Source organism: Plecotus auritus (genome assembly GCF_963455305.1).
Source record: "Plecotus auritus genome assembly, chromosome: 4".
Lineage (NCBI taxonomy): Eukaryota > Metazoa > Chordata > Mammalia > Chiroptera > Vespertilionidae > Plecotus > Plecotus auritus.
In genome coordinates, this window is record NC_137775.1 from 159,747,983 (window position 1) to 159,769,089 (window position 21,107).

General features: G+C 40.7%; 1 protein-coding gene across 2 annotated transcripts in view; it reads left to right on the top strand.

Annotated features, from left to right (window-relative positions):
• Positions 1-20,904: 20,904 nt before the first annotated feature.
• The window catches only part of DMTF1 (cyclin D binding myb like transcription factor 1), a 47,673-nt gene continuing 47,470 nt past the window's right edge, over positions 20,905-21,107 (top strand). Inside the window, exon 1 of one of the 2 annotated variants that reach the window (XM_080663235.1) lies at positions 20,905-21,098. The gene's annotated coding sequence lies outside the window, so the exon portion shown is untranslated. The remainder of the gene's footprint in view (positions 21,099-21,107) is intronic. The other variant, XM_080663236.1, reaches the window with a different exon arrangement.

Below are 21,107 nucleotides of genomic sequence, written 5' to 3' on the forward strand. Positions count from 1 at the left end.
CAGAGTTACATAATAGGTGCTAGGAAGAAAGGGCAAGATGGGGCTTAAAAGCTTCTCTGCCAAGCTTCTTTTCTTTTTAAATTGAGTTAAAACTAACATATAAATCTTACATGTACAATTCAATGGGTGTACTGTATAACTAACCCCAATTAAGATATAAAATACTTCTATAACGGTAGCAAATTACTTTGTCTCTTTGCACTCAGTTTCAATCCTCATAGGCAGCCAACTGTCCTGATTGATTGCCATAGTTTAGTTTTGCCTGTTCTTAAAATTCATATAAATGGACTCATACAGAATGTTCTTGTCTGTGTGTGGATTCTTTCAGGTCATTGATTTTGAGATTTATCCATGTGACAGCATATATTATTTGTTCTTTCTTCTGTTTTTTTAATTTTTGCTAAGCAGTATTCCAACGATGAACATACCACAGTGTTCACACACTCTCCTGTGCTATTTCCAGCTTTGGGCTTTTATGAATAAAGCTGCATAACTATTCTTGTACAAATCTCTTTGTGAAGATGTGTATAAACTTCTGTCCACTGAGAGGCCTGGGAATAGCAACATTCCAATAGTAATAAGCACACCTAGTACCCAATTCTTGATTTTTAAATACTGCTCTTCACTAAAAGGGAACCAGAGCTTCTTGGGGAAATGACCAATTCAAGGGGTGGAGTCAGAGAAAACACAAGATGAGCTTGGAATACGAAGTTTGTGTTTGCTTGTTTACTTTATAAACAAAAATTTTTAAATTTATTTTGTAATCCATGAAGATCCATAAGTCAAGGAAGAAAGGAAGGAAGGAAGGAAGGAAGGAAGGAAGGAAGGAAGGAAGGAAGGAAGGAAGGAAGGAAGGAAGTTGATAAAAATAGGGTATTTACATAGTCCCAAAGAATTTCCCCTATAAAAGTTATTAACTATAGTGAGAGAAAAAGAAACTTTATAATTGAAAAACTGGTAGGAACCACCTTCATCAAGTGACTAAAGTGCACATTACCAGAAATTAGTATGGTAGGTAGAAAAATGCACCCCCCCCCCCACATAAGATGTACACCCTAATTTCCAAACCTATGAATCTGTTAGGAAAAGGGACTTCACAGATGTAATTAGATTAAGGATCTTGAGATGGGGAAGAGTATCCTAGATTATCCAGGTGATCCAATGTAATTACAGGATCCTTAAAAGTGGAAAAGGGCCCAGCCTGTGTGGCTCAGCGGTTGAGCATCGACTTATGAACCCGGTCATGGTTGGATTCCCAGTCAGGGCACATGCCCGGGTTTCAGACTTGATCCCCAGTAAGGGGCGTGCAGGAGGCAGCCAATCAATGATTCTCATTATTAATGTTTCTATCTCTCCCTCTCCCTTCCTCTCTGAAATCAATAAAAAAAATATATATATATATTTTAAAAGTGGAAAAAGGGGGCAGGAGAAGGAGTCAGAGAAGGAGATGTTATGAAAGTAGAGTTCAAACTGATGTGATTACTGGTTTTGAAGATGAAAGGGGGCTATGTGCTGAGGAAGTAGGCAGCTTCTAGAAGCTGAAAAAAAGAGAAGCTAACAGATTCTCCCCTACAGCCTGCAGAAGGAATGCAGCCCTGCCTTCATTTTAACCTAGTGAACCCATTTCAGGCTTCTGATCTTCAGAATTTTAAGATAAATTTGTGTGGTTGTAATGCACTAACTTTGTAGTAATATAATGAGATTTATCAAAATCTGTGCCACCTGATAGGATACAATGTGAGGAACTTGGCATTATTTCTGTGGTATTTCTGACAAAGGCACAGAACCTACATTGAGTTGCAAGGACACATTAGACAAACACAAATGATGGGACATTTTATAAAATAATCTGTAATCTTCATTAATGTCAAAGTCATGAAAGTCAAGTGAAGACCCAGGAACTCTTTCATATTGAAGGAGACTAAAGAGAGATGAAAAGCAAATGCAACATTTGATTCTGGACTGGATTATTTTTCTGTAAAGAACGTATTGAGACAACTGGCAAGATTTAAGTGAGATCTGAAGATTAGATAGTAGTACTATATTGATTATGATTATGTAGAAAATGTCACTATAGGAAATACACATAAAAGTATTCATAGGTAATGGAGCACCATGTCAATAACTTATTCTCAAGTGGTTTATAGCAAAAGTTAATTATACCATACTTGCAATTTTTCTCTAAATTTAAAGTTGATTCTATTTTGAATAAAAATAAAACAAAACTATCCTTGGCCTGGTAGCTCAGTTGGTTGAACATTGTCCTGTACAGCAAAAAGGTTGTGGGTTCGATTCCCAACATACCCACATTGTGGGTTTGATCCCTGCCCCTAGTCTGGACATGTGCAGGAGGCAACAGATTGATGTTTCTCTCACACATTGATACTTCTCTCTCTCTCTCTCTCTCTCTTTCATCAATAAAAACATATCCTCAGCCCTAACCAGTTTGGCTCAGTGGATAGAGCGTCGGCCTGTGGACTGAAGGGTCCCGTCAAGGCATGTACCTTGGTTGTGGGCACATACGCAGTAGGGAGTGTGCAGGAGGCAGCTGATCGATGTTTCTCTCTCATCAATGTTTCTAACTCTCTATCCCTCCCCCTTCCTCTCAGTAAAAAATCAATAAAATATATTTAAAAAACAAACAAACAAACATATCCTCAGGTGAGGATTTTAAAAAAAAATAGAAAGAGAAACCTATATACATAGTACATTAAGTCTCCAGGATCCTATGAATTAAAAAAAAAAACTTTTAGTGTGAATTAATCTGCCCAAGGACAGGTAATTAGTAAGTAACAGAAGGTAACATTAAATAACAGATGCAAACTTCTGGCCCAGATTTACAAAGATTTTTCCCTGCAGGAGATAATTTTGGGTCATTTTAAATTGTCCAGTTCTTCATCTCAAATATTTCAGATGTTTCTGTCTTCAAAGTTGAGTTTAAATCTAGTTTCTAATTCTATTCTCATTGTGTTATTCAAAGCAGGCTCATGGATATCTTTGATCTCTTTGGGTTTAAGTTGTCCAAATCTAGCTCTCCAGTAATGGTCGGGTGCAGGCAGCCAAGGCTTGCCAATACTATCAGCGCACTAAGGAACTCGGAAGGCCAATGGACCTTGGGCGTTAGCAGGGCTGACGCTAAGCACCTCATCTATTGAGATAGTGGTGGCTCAAGGCAATTCCCTAACCTGATAATCATTTTACTGTTTACCAAACTTTACCTTTGATCTGCCTGTATTGCTAAAGGGCAAGTGTGTATTCAAGTAAATAAACAGCAGACCAGGCCAGAAGTCAGTGTGTCTCTTCAAGAGACCCCCAATGCTTTCTAAATTCACATTTCTTGTGTAGCATTTTCATTTGTGCGTCGGCCCCTCCTTCAGATCCTGAACCCCTGCTGGGAAGGTTGTGGCAGTCAGGAGAGGCTGGAGGTGGTGGGTGGGGAGGTGAGATATGATAAGTAAAGGGGGGGTACTCTTTCTCCTCAATTTAAATGTCTCTGCTTTTCAGAACATTTTCCTACCTTTCATTTCCCCTCAAATGAAAATCCAAAGTGAGGGATGGATACTAAAATATTTGGGAAATGTAAAGAGTATTGTGAGAGAAAGAGAGAACCATTATATTTCTTTCTTCCCAACCTAAGAGTGCATAATGACATAGCCTATATATCATTATGTAATTTTTCACATATTGTAAAAATTCATTTGCATTATGACTTTTCCATGTGAATATTTAAAGTGCCAGTGTTTTGAGTATTTCCTGACTACATTCTGCAAGATGTGGTTCTAATTTAAAATCCTTTCATTTTTGTCAACAGCTCATCTAAGTACGGATAGCTCAAATAAACAGCATATGCTCTTCATTCATTCTTGCTCCAAATAATTATTGAAGCAAGCACTTATTAGTTACTGACTTGCCATTTGTCAGAAGGTATTTTTGTTCATTTATTTAACTACCAAATCTCTAGTCTGGGGCTCATACTTAGATATTGTATCATAAGTACACTTCTGAGTCACAAGGCTCAATCTCCACCTTCCTCCCGCCTCTTCCACAGTCCTCTATCTCTGCTGAACACTTTACTAGCTCCTTCCATTGCATTCTATTGCATCTCTGTTCAACTGTAAAAACTCCCTGCACCCTCAAATTTTCCTAAAAAAAAAAAGTCTTTGGGGTATAATAACAGTCAACATCTAGCTTTCCTCTGATGTTATCTTCAGCCATGAAATCCACTCTAATGAGATAATTCTTCTTATTTTCTCCAATTCATATGAAAAAACAAGGGTTAAGCCTTTCTTTACTTCCCACTGCCCTTCAGTTGTCCTCATGAAGCTTCCCCTTTTGTCTTCCATGCCTTATGCCTCTACGGCTTATACTTGTGTATCCTGGCTTTCTAGGCTACATTGGCCTATGGTTGATGGAGGTATATCAAAGGGGTCCAAGAGCCAACTGAAATAGCTTCCAGTCACCAAAGCTGGGACAATTTGAGCAACAAAATAAAAAGAAGTAGTGGATTATAACCCAAAGTATGTGATAAATGCCCATGAGTCTATATTAACACAAATAAATCATTGAATAGATTAATAAATGGGGAAGAAGAAATAGATCTCCCATGCAAAGTAATTCCAAATAATTTATGTAGATACTCCATCTTCCCCTCTTTTTGTTTTTTTCTTCCACTCTTTAAATAGGAATTGAGCATAGTGACTTCCTCCCTAAGAGTATGTTGAGGCTAGGGGAGTTGTGGGTATTGGCAGGAGGGTAACGTTAGAGTGGAGGAATCTGACAAAAACTACCTCAGCCACAAGATCAAGATTCACATTAACTGTGGAAAGTCATGTGGATAGTATGTGCCTTTGACATGATATGATAAAATTGGCACTTCACCTCTGTGGTCTTCCTTCCAAAAACCCATAACTTAAGTCTAATCATAAGAAAAACATCAAATTACAATAGAGTGCATTCTACAAAATATCTGATGGATACTCCACAAAACAGTTCCAGTCATCAAAAAACAAGAAAATGAGAAAAGGTGACAACCAAGAGGATTCTAAGGAGACATAACAACTAAATGTACTATGGAATCCTGATGGGATCCTGGAACAGAAGAAGTATATTAGGTCAACACTACAGAAATCTAAATAAAGTATGGGCTTTAGCTAATAATACTACATCAATATTAATTCACTAACTATAACAGACATACGATATTAATATAAAATGTTAATAACAAAGGATTACTGAATGCTACTTACTAGTTACCTGTACCTGGGCAAGTTAATTCACATTATACCATCTTCTTAATTTTTATGTAAACCGAAAACTGTTCTTAAAAAATAATATTTTTTAAAAGACAGTTTTTGGCTGTATCTAAGCTTGGTCCCTAAGTCTGAGCCGTTCCTTTCTCACTGTCTATCAATTAAAAGTACAAATTTCTTAGCTTAGTATCCAAGGATCTAACAGATTACAAAATATTGCCCCTAGTAATTTACAATTCTTCCTATTAAGAGGTGAAGTCTTCTTCCAACTCAGATATTGAAATATAGACTTGGTCCGAGACTTGCTAACATGAAACAACAGGAAGTTTAAAAAGGACTTGAAATCAAGTCTTGCCTTCTTTGCTGCACTTGGAGCACTGCTGCCATATGAGCAAGTGAGCGCCAGACCTCTGAAGTGACAACATAAAGGAGAACTGAGCCACACCAGCCACCCACCTATCAACTAGACATGTGAATGGGGCCATCCAATCCCAGTTGATTTCCAGCAGGCTTCAGCTGTGTGAGTAAGCACGGGGGAAACAGCAGAACTGACCACTGCTCCAACCCCAACTCCAAACCCATTCAGTAACGAAGTAATAACTGTTTTTAAGATACTAAAGGCTGGGGTGTTTTGTTACACAACTAAGCAGCAAAGACTAACTGATATACCCCCACCACCACCACCACTTTACTCCACCCAAGTCACATTTCCAATTTTGTTTTCCAGAATTCCCCTATGTGCCCAAATCGCATGGTGTATTGTATTATTTTTTTTTATTCCCTAGAAATTATTTGCACTTTCTTGAATATTTCCTCCTGAAGTTTTCCTTTACCTGAAAATTTCCTCACATCTCTACCTAAGGAAATGTCACTCATCCTCCCCTCGTACAGTAAGTGTCACATATAAATGTAAAGAGGGGGAGAACAATTGGTTCACCAGAGTCCCTCATAGGAAGTGCATAGTGTCCTTAAGAAATGCCTTGGTGTGAATGGTAAGAGTCTGAAGGACATTGCATGGATTAGGATATAGGCTCCACTGTAGAAATAGAAACCCAAAATATAAATACAGTAAGAAGATAAAAGTTTCTCTCCCTAGCATGTAACAACCAGGGCATACTCAGTCAAGGACAGGCATAAGGATACCATTGTATCAGCCCATCTTGTTGCTGCACTATTCCTATTGCCCTTATCTGCACAGTTCAAGGTTACTTGTTACTACCACATCCACATTCCAGCCAGACGGAAGAAGGAAAAGTGAAAAGGAGAACAGGATCATTCCTTTAGGGAAAAAAACAGATGTTGTACATCACATTGGCCACAGTGATAGTCATTCAATTATACCTGGCTGCACAGGAGGTTAACAAAATGGAATGTTATCTTGGCACTCAAATATTCTACCATTACTAGAAAAGAAGGGAAGAACAAATATGGAAAACAGCAGTAGTCTCTACCACAAGGAAGACTAAGTATATTAGCTAAAACACTATTTATAAGGCAAAAAGAGGAATTAGCTTTGTTCCTGGTAGGAGGGGGAGAGAGCAGGAGAGGAGAGAAAGAATCCAGGAAAATGGTGGAAGCTATGAGTCCTCTCTGAAGTCTTTAACTTTCTTATATAACCTCTAAATTCTTGGAATGTGAAACTCTGTGGTAACTAGTGAAAAAACTAGTGATTCTTTAAGGTAAAATAGAGTATATGCCTGGATGCAAGAATTAGAGGAAAAGAGTCATAATTGTGTAAAACGCCGAGAACCTAAGAAGACGATCAAAAGTTTTGAACATAACTGTACTTTGCAATTGGGCTTTTAATGCAATCTTACATTGATTTCATAAGATAGGAGATAGGAGGCCCTAGCTGACATGTGAGTACCACCACAGTTCCTTTTATTTTTATTTATTTATACTTATTATTAATTTTTAATCCTCACTTAAGGATATTTTTCCCATTGATTTTTAGAGACTGGAAGGGAGAGTGAGAGATAGAAACACTGATGTGAGAGAGACACATTGATTGGTTGCCTCCTGCATGACCCCAACCAGAGCTAGGAGCCTGCAACCAAGGTACGTGCCCCTGACCAGAATCAGACCAGGGACCCTTCAGTCCTCAGGCCAACTCTCTAACCACTGAGCCAAACTGGTTAGGGCCACAGTTCCTTTTAAAATCTACAACTTTTTAAAAAAAACAACAAGGGTGCTAGAGTCAGAATTATGCATAGTTAAAAAAAATGGTTTCTTTTTAAAAAAAAGCAGTGTAGAGTTCCTAATTATGCTACTTATAGCAACTATAAAATTAGCAATTTGAGAGAACTTTTAGTTAGGCTTAAATTAACACAGTGTTAGTTTTAGCAACTGAAAATAGACATGAAGTATGAATCACTTTCTTAACTGAAATGTAGGCTAAATGTAACCATCACAGATTTTAAGAATTTCACCTAAATTTCTTCTCAGTCACATTTTGTGTACTGACACTGAGACATCAGTAAAGGAAACGGGGTGAATTGGCCAATTTTTGTCTTTTCAAGAGAATCCAAATGGACCATAGTTTATAATGTTAGTGGAAATGATAGAGCACGCGGACAACTGTGCTCTTCTGATAGACTGCAATGTGCCTGATTACAAAATAATTCATTGCTGAATAGGCTCATCACTAGTAGAAACTCTCCTAGAGAAAGTTTATTCAGAACCAAATAAACCTAAACCAAGAGTCACTGAGAGAACCCTGAGTGAGCTTACAGATGTCACTTTTCACGAAAAGCGATTTTTCAGATGTTAACCAGGCACAAGAAGGCCCTCGTAGAAGACGAAATTTCTTGTTGAACAAGTTAGTTTGCCCTGCCTGTGTTAAGTTGTAGGAGAACAAAAGTTGGAAATGTCTGGTCAACTAAGAAATGCAGAACATGACCCTGTCCTATTTGAGCTACTGTCAGGTATTTCAATTTCCTGCCCAGATAGATGTTCAGGGAACCTCTATGTTACTAATTGCTCATATGTAGAATTCAAATAATTTGTATGAATATTTTACATTATTAGCAGTATAATAAATGTGGGAATATCTATTACACTCAGACAATATTCCTTTTCTACACACACCATGATTTGTAAGTGCTTATGTCAATTATATTTTAAATATGTTGAAAGTAATATGTAACAAAATTTCTCAGCTTCTAACAAAAGATTATCTCCTGTGAGAGGATTCAGCGTCTCTGGATTGTGCCAATTACCACTTCGGTGCCCTGTTACCAGAGTCTAATATCACCATCGCTGGAAATGACTCAGATGGATACTCCCCTTCCAACCTTTGGGGACCAAGAGACATCTCTGTAGTCTTGGAGTGCACTCTGCTGAGTGCTTATTTTCCAGAAATACTGTAACTTCCCGATACTTGTTTTCTCCCATTTCCATCACCTATGGTACAGTGTTGTAAACTGGAATTCCAGTCCTGGCTAGATCTTCCAGACAAAAAATGAACAAAGAAACAGTGACTCTAACTGAAGCACTGGATCAGATGGATTTAATTGACATTTATAGAACATTTCAACCCAAAACTGCAAAATATATATTCTTCTCAAGTGCACATGGGTCATTCTCAAAGATAGACCAAATATTAGGACAGAGAACAACAAGAAAAGCCCTGAGTAAGTAGAAGGAAGGAAATAATAAAGATTAGAGCAGAAATAAATAACATAGAGACAAAAACAACAACAATAAAAAAGGTCAATGGAACCAAGAGCTGGTTCTTTGAAAAGATAAACAAGATTGATAAACCTTTAGCCAGACTCATCAAGAAGCAAAGAGAGAGGACCCAAATAATTAAAATCAGAAACGAAAGTGGTGAAGTAACAACTGACATCACAGAAATACAAAGGATTGTAAAAAAAATACTATGAGCAACTATTTGCCAACAAGCTGCACAATGTGGATGAAATGGACAAATTCCTAGAAAAATACAACCTTCCAAAACTGCATCAGGAAGAAGCAGAAAACATGAATAGGCCAATAACAACTGAGGAAACTGAAGCAGTAATCAGAAAACTCTTAGCAAACAAAAGCCCTGGTCCAGACGGGTTACGGGGGAGTTTTTCCAAGCAGTCAAAGAACTCACACCTGTCCTCCTCAAACTATTCCAAAAAATCCAAGAGGAAGGAACACTTCTAACCTCTTTTTATGAAGCCAGCATTATACTAATCCCAAAACCAGATAAAGACACTATAAAGAAAGAGAATTACAGGCCAATATCCCTGATGAATATAGATGCTAAAATCCTCAACAAAATTTAGCAAATTGGATTCAGCAATATATTTAAAAGATCATACACCATGACCAAGTGGGATTTATTCCAGGGATGCAAGGCTGGTACAATATTCGCAAATTAATATACGGGATACACCACATAAACTAATTGAAAGACAAAAATCACATGATCCTATCAATAGATGCAGAAAAAGCATTTGACAAAATCCAACACCCATTTTTTATTAAAAACTCTCAGCAAAGTGGAAATAGAAATTACCTCAACCTAATGAAGGTTATATATGACAAACCTACAGCCAACATCACACTCCAAAAACTAAAACCATTTCCCCTAAGAATAGGCACAACACATGGATGTCTGTTTTCACCACTGTTATTTAACATAATGATTTACAACATTATGTATGAGATGTTGTATCACATATTTTTCTGCAATTGGTCAACAATGGTAAAACAGCATGAGTTCCTTCTCAGAGGAGATTATTGTGAAAATTTATTACAGGCTCAATATTAAGAGTGTTCTCAATATAGAATAATTCCTTAGCAGATGGCTCTTTGGCAAAGGAAAAGAAAGAAAAGACTTAAGCATCATGTGAAAATGGACTCCTATTCAACAAAAATAAAGCTTATCCAGTTATTATGGAAACAGAGAAATGAGTTTTACCTTCAGACAATGGCTGTAATAGCTTTATATTTTAATGTACCAAGTTGAACCAACACAGATCAAAGTTCAGCATAAATGTAAACTCCTAGTAGGAAGCATAAACAAACACAGAAAAAATACATTAGTGATGCTGTGACCACTAGAGCTACATATTTTCCTAGCCCTAGGTTTGCTAATATCAATATAATACTGCTCCAAAAGCTACAATTATAAAATACAATTATATATAACAATAGTATTCTCAAGTCTGAACAGATGGTCATAGAAACTGTGCTTTCCTAATGCAGTTTTTCTTAATTTCATTAAATTAAAAATCATGTCTACACTTAGTCTTCACTCGGTTTGCCTACTTAAGATACAGTCATTATAACAAAGCTATTATGCTCTGAAATTTAATTTAATGTGGTTATTCTATCTAACAAAAGAGAAACATACAAATTGACTGTACCTTCGCTACTCCCACAAGCCACACCGACCAGCCAATCAGGAGCGAGTATGCAAATTAACCCAACCAAGATGGCAGTGGCCACAGAGCTGGAGCAAGCAGGAGGCTTGGGTTGCCCTCAGCAATGGAGGAAGCCAAGCTTCCCTCCGCCCTGGCCTGCCCTGGCCTCTGCTCAAGGCTACAAAGTTTCAATTATAGAAGATAAATAAATCCCAACAAAGATGGCCATGGCCACGGAGCTGGAGCCAACCGGAGGCTTGGATTGCCTCCGGCGATGGAGGAAACCAAGCTTCCCGCTGCCCTGGCCTCTGCTCAAGGCTACAAAGTTTCAATTATAGAAGATAAATAAATCCCAGATACCTGTTTCCAGCCTATGCTTGGGTTGCCGGGGGGGCATGGCCAGCCTGCAAACCACCACAGGCCCCTCGCCCAGGCCACCCCATGCCCCAAGGGAACCCCCACCCTGATCCAGGACACCCTTCAGGGCAAACCAGCCAACCCCCACCCGTGCACCAGGCCTCTATCCTATCTAATAAAAGAGTAATATGCAAATTGACTATCACTCCAACACACAAGATGGCTGCCCCCATGTGGTCAAAGATGGCTGCCCCCATGTAGACACAAGATGGCTGCCACAAGATGGCCAGCAGGGGAGGGCAGTTGGAAGGGACCAGGCCTGCAAGGGAGGGCAGTTGGGGGTGATCAAGCCTGCAGGGAAGGGCAGTTGGGGGGGACCAGGCCTGCAGGGGAGGGCAGTTTGGGGGGACCCAGGTATGCAGGGGAGGGCAGTTGGGGGCAGGACCAGACCAGCAGGGGAGAGCAGTTAGGGGCGATGAGACTGGCAGGGGAGGGCAGTTAGGGTGACTGGGTTGGCAGGGAGGGCAGTTGCGGGGGGACCAGGCCGGCAGGGAAGGGAAGTTGGGGGTGACCGGGCCGGCAGGGGAGGGCAATTAGGGGTGACCAGGCCTGCAGGGGAGGGCAGTTGGGGGCAACCAGGCTGGCAGGGGAGGGCAGTTAGGGGCAATCGGGCTGGCAGGGGAGCAGTTAGGCATCAATCAGGCTGGCAGGGAAGTGGTTAGGGGGTAATGAGGCTGGCAGGCAGAAGAGGTTAGGGGCAATCAGGAAGGCAGGTAGGCGAGCAGTTGGGAGCCAGTAGTTCTGGATTGTGAGAGGGATATCCGACTGCCCGTTTAGGCCCGATCCTAGTAGGATCGGGCCTAAACGGGCAGTCGGACATCCCTGGAGAGTTCCCAGATTGGAGAGGGTGCAGGCTGGGCTGAGGGACACAGCCCTCCCAACCCCCCGTGCATGAATTTCATGCCCTGGGTCTCTAGTATTTAATATAAGGTAGAAATATTTAAATTAGGTTGTTGCTAAAAGACTAGTTTGCCATTTCAGGTAATTTTGGAGGAAGAATAGCTTGCTTGATCAACAGTGCTTTCTTTTGAGCTTGGGTTTTAACTCTAACAATTCCAGGTCAAGAAAGACCTTTAGCTTGTATGTTTTTGTTTATATGCAGCTTGCATGTAAATTAAGGATATCCAGTGAACCCCAGTAGAAGGTGATTCCTCAAGTAAGAGGCCATATAGTTTCTCTAGGGCAGTGGTCGGCAAACTGCGGCTCGCGAGCCACATGCAGCTCGCGAGCTGCAGTTTGCTGCTCTGTTGACTAATGAGTTTGCCGACCACTGGGATAGGGCCTTAATCACAAGGAACAACAACAGCCTGTAATTATTGGAATCGAGAGTCTAGGTCAGTGGTCGGCAAACTCATTAGTCAACAGAGCGGCAAACCGCGGCTCGCAAGCCACATGTGGCTCGCGAGCCACAGTTTGCCGACCACTGCTCTAGGGCATAAAACACTCTGCCTAGAAAATTATTTCCTTCCTGCATTTTATACTTTGTAGTTATGATGTGTAAGGATAAATAATAATATCTGACATTTTGAGCATTCACTACTTGTAAGGTATTGTTCAGAGTGCTTTGATTAAGCAAGACTAATGAACATTGGTCCATCATTCCTAATATTTGCAATTTAGACTAATCTGATGATACTAATTGATTCATATTTTGTCTTAATCCCTCATTAAATTGTTCATCATGAACAAGTTTTATGGACAATTAAAATAATTTAGTAAATTGTCACTCTAACCAAGAGTTTTGTACAAAGACCCATTGACAAACACTAATGTAAGCTCCTCCAGTTCCTCCACTAGAATATATGGGCCTTGAGGGCAGGGACTTTGTTTCTCTACCATATTCCCTATGTCTAGAACAGTACTCAGCACAAAGTTCATGCTTAGGAAGATCTATTGGATGAAAGGAATGAATATCACAAATGTGCAAACTTCTGAAAGCAATAAAGGTTACACAGCCTCCCCGTTTCTTTGTCCCTGCATATTCTTCTTAAGGGAATTAGATGAAACATTGCCTAAAAGAGGAGATTTTTCAATGACAAGTCTTTAAATGTCACTAGACCTTTCAAATTTGGATTTCAAAGCATAATCTCTTTGGTTTTATTATTGTTGAATCTTGTCATTGGTCTACTATAGTGTATCACTAACAAATTCAAGCCACAGAATTCCCATCTGCTGTTGAAGCTACTACTCTGGAAAGAAAATAAAAAAACAAAACAAAACAAAAACCTTGCTGAATAGGGACATCTGCTGGTTAAAATGTAATGTTTCTATCCTTAAAATACTGCATCTAGATCAGTGGTTGGCAAACTGCGGCTCGTGAGCCGCATCCGCGGTTTGCCGCTCTGTTGACTAATGAGTTTGCCGACTACTGTCATATACCACCCTTTACCTCTTTGCACACAATATGCCACAATTGCCTAATCCTCACAGCTTCCAACTACATGGTAACATTTAGTCTAGTCCAGTGGTCGGCAAACTCATTAGTCAACAGAGCGGCAAACCACAGCTTGCGAGCCTCATGTGGCTCGCGAGCCGCGGTTTGCCGACCACTGATCTAGATGAATAAAGAGATTTGGGCAATAAAGTTGAGAGTAACACTAAGAACACATGACATTGTGTTAAAATAACCTCTTTCCACTAGAGTAGTAATAAAAGGTAACATTTACTTGTTTTATTCCAGAGCTGCTCAAATAGTGACACTATTTGAAAAAAATAATTAAGCTCTCCTACAGTAACTATTGCCCAAGAATAGAAATGGCTAGCTTCCTGATCTTCTGATTTAAGACACTTAATTATCTTTTATCTCAATAGACATTTAAGTGTCTGCTAAGTCAAGGTACTGTGCCATATTCTGGCAAACTGAAGCTATAAGACAAAGCAGAGGTGGCAGATGGTTCAGCCATCTCTGGCATGTGCTAATCTCCAGCCTTTAAGGAGTGGATTTAAACTCAATTAACGTCTGTGAGGGACTGAGCCTACCACTTACCAATACTGTGTCCTTACCATTTTATAAATATTACTAAGGGCCCAGTGCACGAATTCAAGCACCTTGAAAGGAACTGTGGGCCACGAGGCTGCGGTGGGCACAGGGGTGGGTCTCAGCCCATCCTCCGCGACGCCACCCAGACTCTCCTGCCACGGCTCCTGGTCCCCTCTCTACCAGCAGCCCTGCCCCCACTGCCACTGCTCCCATGCGCTGACAGCGCCAGAGCCGCCACTTGCACCCACTGCCAGCACCAGCCCCACTCGCACCCGCAGCCGGTGATGTAGCTGCCACTCGCACCTGCTGCTGGCATCCAGTGCCGGTCCAATTGCTCAGCACCGTCAGTGGGTGCGAGCGGCGGCTGCTGGCCCTGATCGTCCCTCAGGAGCAGGGGAAGGTGGAGAAGCCCTCAGGGGCGATCAGGGCCGGCAGCTGCTGCTGGCATCTGCTGACAGCACCGAGCGATTGGGACTGGCACCGGGTGCTGGCAGCGGGTGCAAGCAGGGCCAGCGCCAGCAGCAGGTGTGAGTGCCGGGCGGGGCTGCGGCACGCAGGAGCAAAGAGTTTTCAGTAACCACTAGAGGCTCGCCCTGATGACAGCAACCGGCATCCTGCCTTGGTCTGGCACCCCTGCTCACCTGCTCCACCATCCCGCCACGGCCAATACCCACCATGTTCTGCACACACTCACTGGTGGTCAGCGCATGTCATAGCGACCAGTTGTTTGGTTGTTCGATTGTTCCGCCATTCAGTTATTTGCATATTAGCCTTTTATTATATAGGATATGGGCCAGTTGCTTTCTACAAATACCCTCCTGCATTAGCTGAACAAATGCCCTACCACACCTCACCCCAGAGGAACCAATTTTTGATAATGTTCCATTAATAGGTCTCAGTAAACATCTTTTGCAAAAGAAAAAGAAGAGAAGAGGGTATGGACAGGTAGTGACCAGGTTGAGAAATTTAAGGAAGTGTGGAGAGGAGACAGGGACACCAAATGGAGGGCAGGAAAAGGGTGATAAGACTGAGCGCCATAGCCCCAGAGAAAAGCCTAGAGGAGGAATCTGAGACAGAAGAGGAGCTGGAAGAGCCTGATGTGTGGCCCTAACTAGGAACAACTTGTTCATTCCTCTAACAGCATAGGACTCCTCATCAGCTCTCTGGAAGTTCTGGAAGGCTTTCCAGTGTATACCCATCAGCTGTATTAACAGGACACAGAGACTATGTAGAAAAAAATAGACTTCTCAGCAATTGTCTTTTCATTTACTTTGAGCAAAAGCCTTCACAAACATTTCTTTTTTCTGAATCATACCAATCAGGACATGAGACTATCATGAAACAATAGAACCTGCCTCTCAGTATCTGAGAAAATTTTATATTAATATATCATATATATATATATATATATATATATATATATATATATATATATATATTTAGAGAGAGAGAGAGAGAGAGAGAGAGAGAGAGCGCCTAAGCGACCATTGCAACCGAACAGATAACTGAACAGGCTGCGTGGGGCGACCAATCCGGCAGGGGGGTCAGTGAGGGGCAACCAAATGACTGAGCAGCAGGCTGCGTGGGGTGACCAGGCCGGTGGGGGGACAGTGAGGGGTGACCAGGCCGGCAGGGGGGGCAGTAAGGGGTGACCAGGCCAGCAGGGGGCAGTTAGGGGCGACCAGGCTGGTGGGGGGGGGGCAGTTGGGGGGTGACCAGCTGGCAGGGGGGGGAAGTTAGGGGCAACCAGGCCGGCAGGGGGGCAGTTGGGGGCAACTAGGCTGGCGGGGGGGGGGGCACTTAGGGGTGACCAGGCAGACAGGCAGGCGAGCAGTTAGGAGCCAGTGGTCCTGGATTGTGAGAGGGATGTCCGACTGCCGGTTTAGGCCCAATCCCCAGGACATCCCCCGAGGGGTCCCAGATTGGAGAGGGTGCAGGCTGGGCTGAGGGGACCCCCCATGCACAAATTTCATGCACCAGGCCTCTAGTATATATATGGCTAATATGCAAAGTGTCCCCTGGGGAGTTTGACTGGGAGAATGGGAGCTCGGTCGCTCACTATGATGTGCACTGACCACCAGCAGTGGTGGCCGCTCACTATGATGTGCACTGACCACCAGCAGTGGTGGCGGTGGGGCACTGAGGGAGTGAGGGAAGGAGGAGGCGGGGAGGCGGGGAACCTGATCTGCCCTGATAGCTAGCCAGGCCTAGGGACCCTACCTGTGCACAAATTTCCTGCACTGGGCCTCTAGTCCTTTCATAAAAGAAAGGTAATTCCATCAATATTCTATCACTGATGAAGTTCATAAAAGTGTTATAAAAAAAATTAGAACAAGTTCTCTTGATTTTTCTACAAAATATTTAATTCTTAATTAAGTAAATCCTAGGATAATATAAAATACTTCATGCTCTCCCTAGGTTGGTTGGTTGGTTGGTTGATTTATTTATTTATTTATTTATTTATTTATTTATTTATTTATTTATTTCTGGTTTCTCTGTTCTGTTCCATAGAGTTATGTGTTTTTATGCAAATACACATTGACTTAGTAGTGAGGTAGGAATAACCTAGAAGTCTAACTGCAGAAAGTTGATCTAGGATTCAAATTATGTTATGGGTAGTCTTGCATTGATATGAAAGTCACAGATATGCAAGTGTTATTAAAAGATTTACTTTTAATTATTAAAAAAACATCCTAGTAAACACCAATCTATCATATGAGATTTTTTTTAATTTCACATATAAGAGAGATCATACAGTATACATCTTTCTGTCTGACTCGCTTCACTTATTATAATACCCTCTAAGTCTATCCATTTTGTAGCAAATGACAAAATTTTTATGGCTGCATAATATTCCATTCTACCTATATACCATACCCTCTTTATTTTCATCCATTGATAACACGTAGGTTATTTAGGTTATTTCTATATCTTGGCTATTGTAAACAATGTTGCAATGAACATGTGAGTGCATATATCTTAGTGTTTTTGTGTTCTTCACATGAATACCCAAAAGTGGAATTGCTGGATCCTATGGTAGTTCTGTTTTTAATTTTTTTGAGGAACCTCCATATTGTTGTTTTTTAAAATATTTGTATTGATTTTTAGAGAGGAAGGGAGAGGAAGAGAGAGAAACATCAATGTGAGAATGAACTGCCTCCTACATGCCCCCGAATAGGGATCAAGTCCAAAATCCAAGTGCCCTGACTGGGAATCAAATCAGCTACCCTTCAGCACATCCAACAAATAGAGCTGCACCGTGCAGGGTTATAAAAAAAAAGACACGAATTAGCAAGTGTTGGCGAGGATGTGGAGAAAAGGGAACACTTGTGCTCTGTTGGTGGGAATGTAAATTGGTGCAGCCACTATGGAAAACAGTATGGTTCAAGGCAGTGATCCAGTTTCATTCATTTACTCGTGACTGTCCAATTTTCCCAACACCATTTACTGAAGAGACTGTCCTTTTCCGATTGTATATTCTTTGCTTTGTAATAAATTAGTTGACTATATATGCATGGGTTTATTTCTGGGTTCTCTGTTCTGTTCCATAGAGTTATGTGTGTTTTTATGCAAATACCATACTGTTTGAATTGCTACAGATTTATAATATTGTTTGACATGAGGAGCATGATGCCTACAGCTTTGTTCCTTCTTTTAAAGATTGCTTTGGCTATTTGGGGTATTTTGTGGTTCCATACAAATTTTAGAAATTGTTTATTCTATTTCTGTGAAGAATGCCATTAGAATTTTGATAGGGATTGCATTAAGTCTGTATATTGTTAGGGTAGTATGGACATTTTGATAATATTTATTCTTCCAATTCATGAGTGCAGAATATCTTCCAATTTATTTGTGCTTTCTTCAATTTCTTTAATTACTGTTTCATAGTTTTCAATATACAGGTCTTTCACCTCCTTGGTTAAATTTATTCCTAGGTATTTTTATGCTTTTTAATGCAATTGTAAATAGGATTTTCTTCTCTCAAAGTTTGTATTAGTGTATAGAAATGCAACAGATTTTTGTGAACTGATTTTGTAGTGTGAAACATTACTGAATATATTAATTAGTTCTAAGCTTTTTTTTATGGAGTCTTTAGAGTGAATAAAAGTGGTGAAAGTGGGTATCCTTCTCTTGTTCCTGCTCTCAGAGGAAAAGCTTTTAGCCTTTCACCGTTGAGTATGTTAGCTGTTGGCCTGTCATATGTGGCCTTTATTAAGTTGAGGTACATTTCCTATATATATCCACTTAGTTTCTATCATAATGAGAAGTTTAATGTACTTTTAAATTATGTATTAAACCAATATTAAAATACACTTGTCCTCCTCAAGGAAATATGAACTAACCTTGGGAAATGTCAGTTTTGAAACTTACCATGAAGGGAGAATTATGAGGATGCACATGATTTTTTTAGGGAATTAACAGCAGAGTGCAGGCTGACCTAAGATTTTGCAGAATAGAATGGGCAGCCAGACTATAATTTAAATATCACTCTCTATGCCATAGTGAAAACAATCCAATATGGTTATGCTTTATGAAAACTGTGGCTAATTAGGAATCACTTCCTCATAAATGTTAATAATTTTATATGTGTGATTATTTCATTACAACTGCTTTTTGAGTAGCTTAATTACTTTTCTGGGTCAGAAATTTATTAGTTTCCATTTTAAAGTGCTTAAAACATGTCAGGCTCTTTGCAAAGCATGTTGAATTCATTATTCTGGGAGATAAATTTTGTTGTCACATTTTTCAAAAGCAAATGAAGCTTTAGAGAAGCAAAGTACCATAGTCACTACTAAGCAGTGAAATCAAGATTCACACTCAGGTCTGATTCCAACATCAATACCACAACTCTATCCTGCCTCATGGTTTTGCTTACATATATATTACTTATGTACTCATTTAAAATGAATTATATATATGTCATCACTACAATAGGATGCAGAAAGTACCACAAATTGGTAATAAAGTTAGATGCAATAAATTGCTGCTTCTGGCATTTATTTTGGAAAATTAGTAAAACATGTCCATCTTCCATTTCAGTTTAGACTGTGAAAACTAGTAATACTTTGTTTTCATGATAAAAAGACTTGCCAAAGTGTATTTTGTGAGGTTCAGAAGGGTAGTCCAGATCATAGGCTCCAGAGCCGAGGCTTCCATTCTGACTACTTATTTGCTGTGTGCCCTTGAACATATTCCTTCACTTCTTTCTGGTTCCTATCTAAAACAGGATTCATAACTGTACTTATGCATTTTGCGCTTGCAAACACTAAATGAGTTTAATACATGTAAAGCATTTAACTGACACATAAGCTCTCAAAAAATGTTGGCTCCTGTTGTCCGAATTCAGTCTTTTTTAAGCTCTTTCATACTTCTTTTTCAAGATAGACTTTTTAAAGAGTAGTTTAAGATCCACTATAAAATTGAGGGGCGGGATTGAGGGGAAAGTATAGATATTTTCTATATACTTATCCCCCCCACACCCTGACCACCAGGTGCATGCATAGCCTCCCCCATTATCAACATTCAGCACCAGAGTGGTACATTTGTTACAAGCGATCAACTAACATTGACACATCATTAACACCCAGGTCCATAGTTTACATTAGGGTTCATCATTGGTATGGTACATTCTATGGGTTTTGATAAATGTACAATGACATGTAACTACCATCCTGTGCTTTACCTGTTCCTCTCTGTCCAGCCCCAAACTCGGGCAACTTCACTATCTCCATAGTTTTGCCTTTTCAGAAGGTCATGGAGATGGAATTTAACAGTAACTTCTTTCACTTGGGAATATGCATCTAAAGTTTCTCCAAGTCTTTTCATGGTTTGACAGCTTTTTTAAAAAAAGCTTTACGTAATATTCCCTTGTATAAACGTACCACAGTTTATGAATTTACCCACTGAAGCCTATCATGGATGCTCCCAAGTTTTGGAAATTATGAATAAAGTTGCTGTAAATATCTGTGTGCAGGTTGTTGTGTGGACATAACGTTACAACTCATTTGTGTAAATAGCAAGAAGTGTGATTGGACTATATGGTAAGGACATGTTTAATTTCATAAGAAACTGCCAAAGTGTCATTCCTGATAGCCTTCGTTTGACTTTTACAACCGATGGTGACTATATTCGCACTGTGACCATGTAGGGTGAGTCTTCACACAATTGTTGGATGCAATTATTTTAGTGAAGTCTAACTTTTAAACTCCTATACTCCCAGTTGGTAAGGGAAAGCAGAGTACAATAAATCTAGTTTTATAAACAGGTAAAATGAGGTCAGAATCATCAGAGCAGTAACAGGGTTCAGACCACACAATCTTTCGATTTTCAAAGCCTTGGAACTCTAAAAACAAAATCCTTGCCTGGGTCTCAAAGTGCTTTAAGACGAGAGCATCTTCCTACACTCAGACAGGATACATTTCCCCACTCATTGCAACATACGTCCACATAGGTGACACCTGACGTACGCGTCTACGCCGGCAAAGCGTCTACTGCAAAGCCGACCAAATGCGAAAGATGAGACACACAATTTCAGGTTTTCTTCCGCACTCAGACCCCGCTTCCAAGCCGTTCCAACCTGCAGCTTCCTCCGCTCCGAGCCCTGGAGAATTATGAAACTGGGCCTGCGCGCGGAGCCCAACTTTCTCCGAAGCCAGAGGGCCACGGTGGCATAGAAAAAGAAAAAAAAAAGGCTCCATTGCTTCCATTACATCAGCAGCAGCGAGATAATCCGTACGGAGTTCTTCCTAGTATGAGGAGAGGAAGACAACAGCCGACCACAGATAGACCTGGTCTGTAATTCGAACAAACCGGGGACCTTTTTTCGCGCAATAAAGCGTGACCCTTTTTCGCGCTCCAACTTGGCCGGAAGTGACGTACACCTGTCTCGCAGGGCCAGCCTGAGGGAAGGGAGAGCGGGCGGGGGAGCGGGCGGGGGCTTGGGGGCGGGGTGCGGCCGTAGCTCCGTTTCCGGTGGCTCGTCGCGCTCGCTTACTCCAGCTGTAGCCACTCTTGCCCGTGGCTGCTTCCTCCATCCTGGTATTTTTTGGAGCCTTCATCCTGGTTCTTCCAAAGTGCCCGGACCCAAAACAGGAAGTAAGTGCG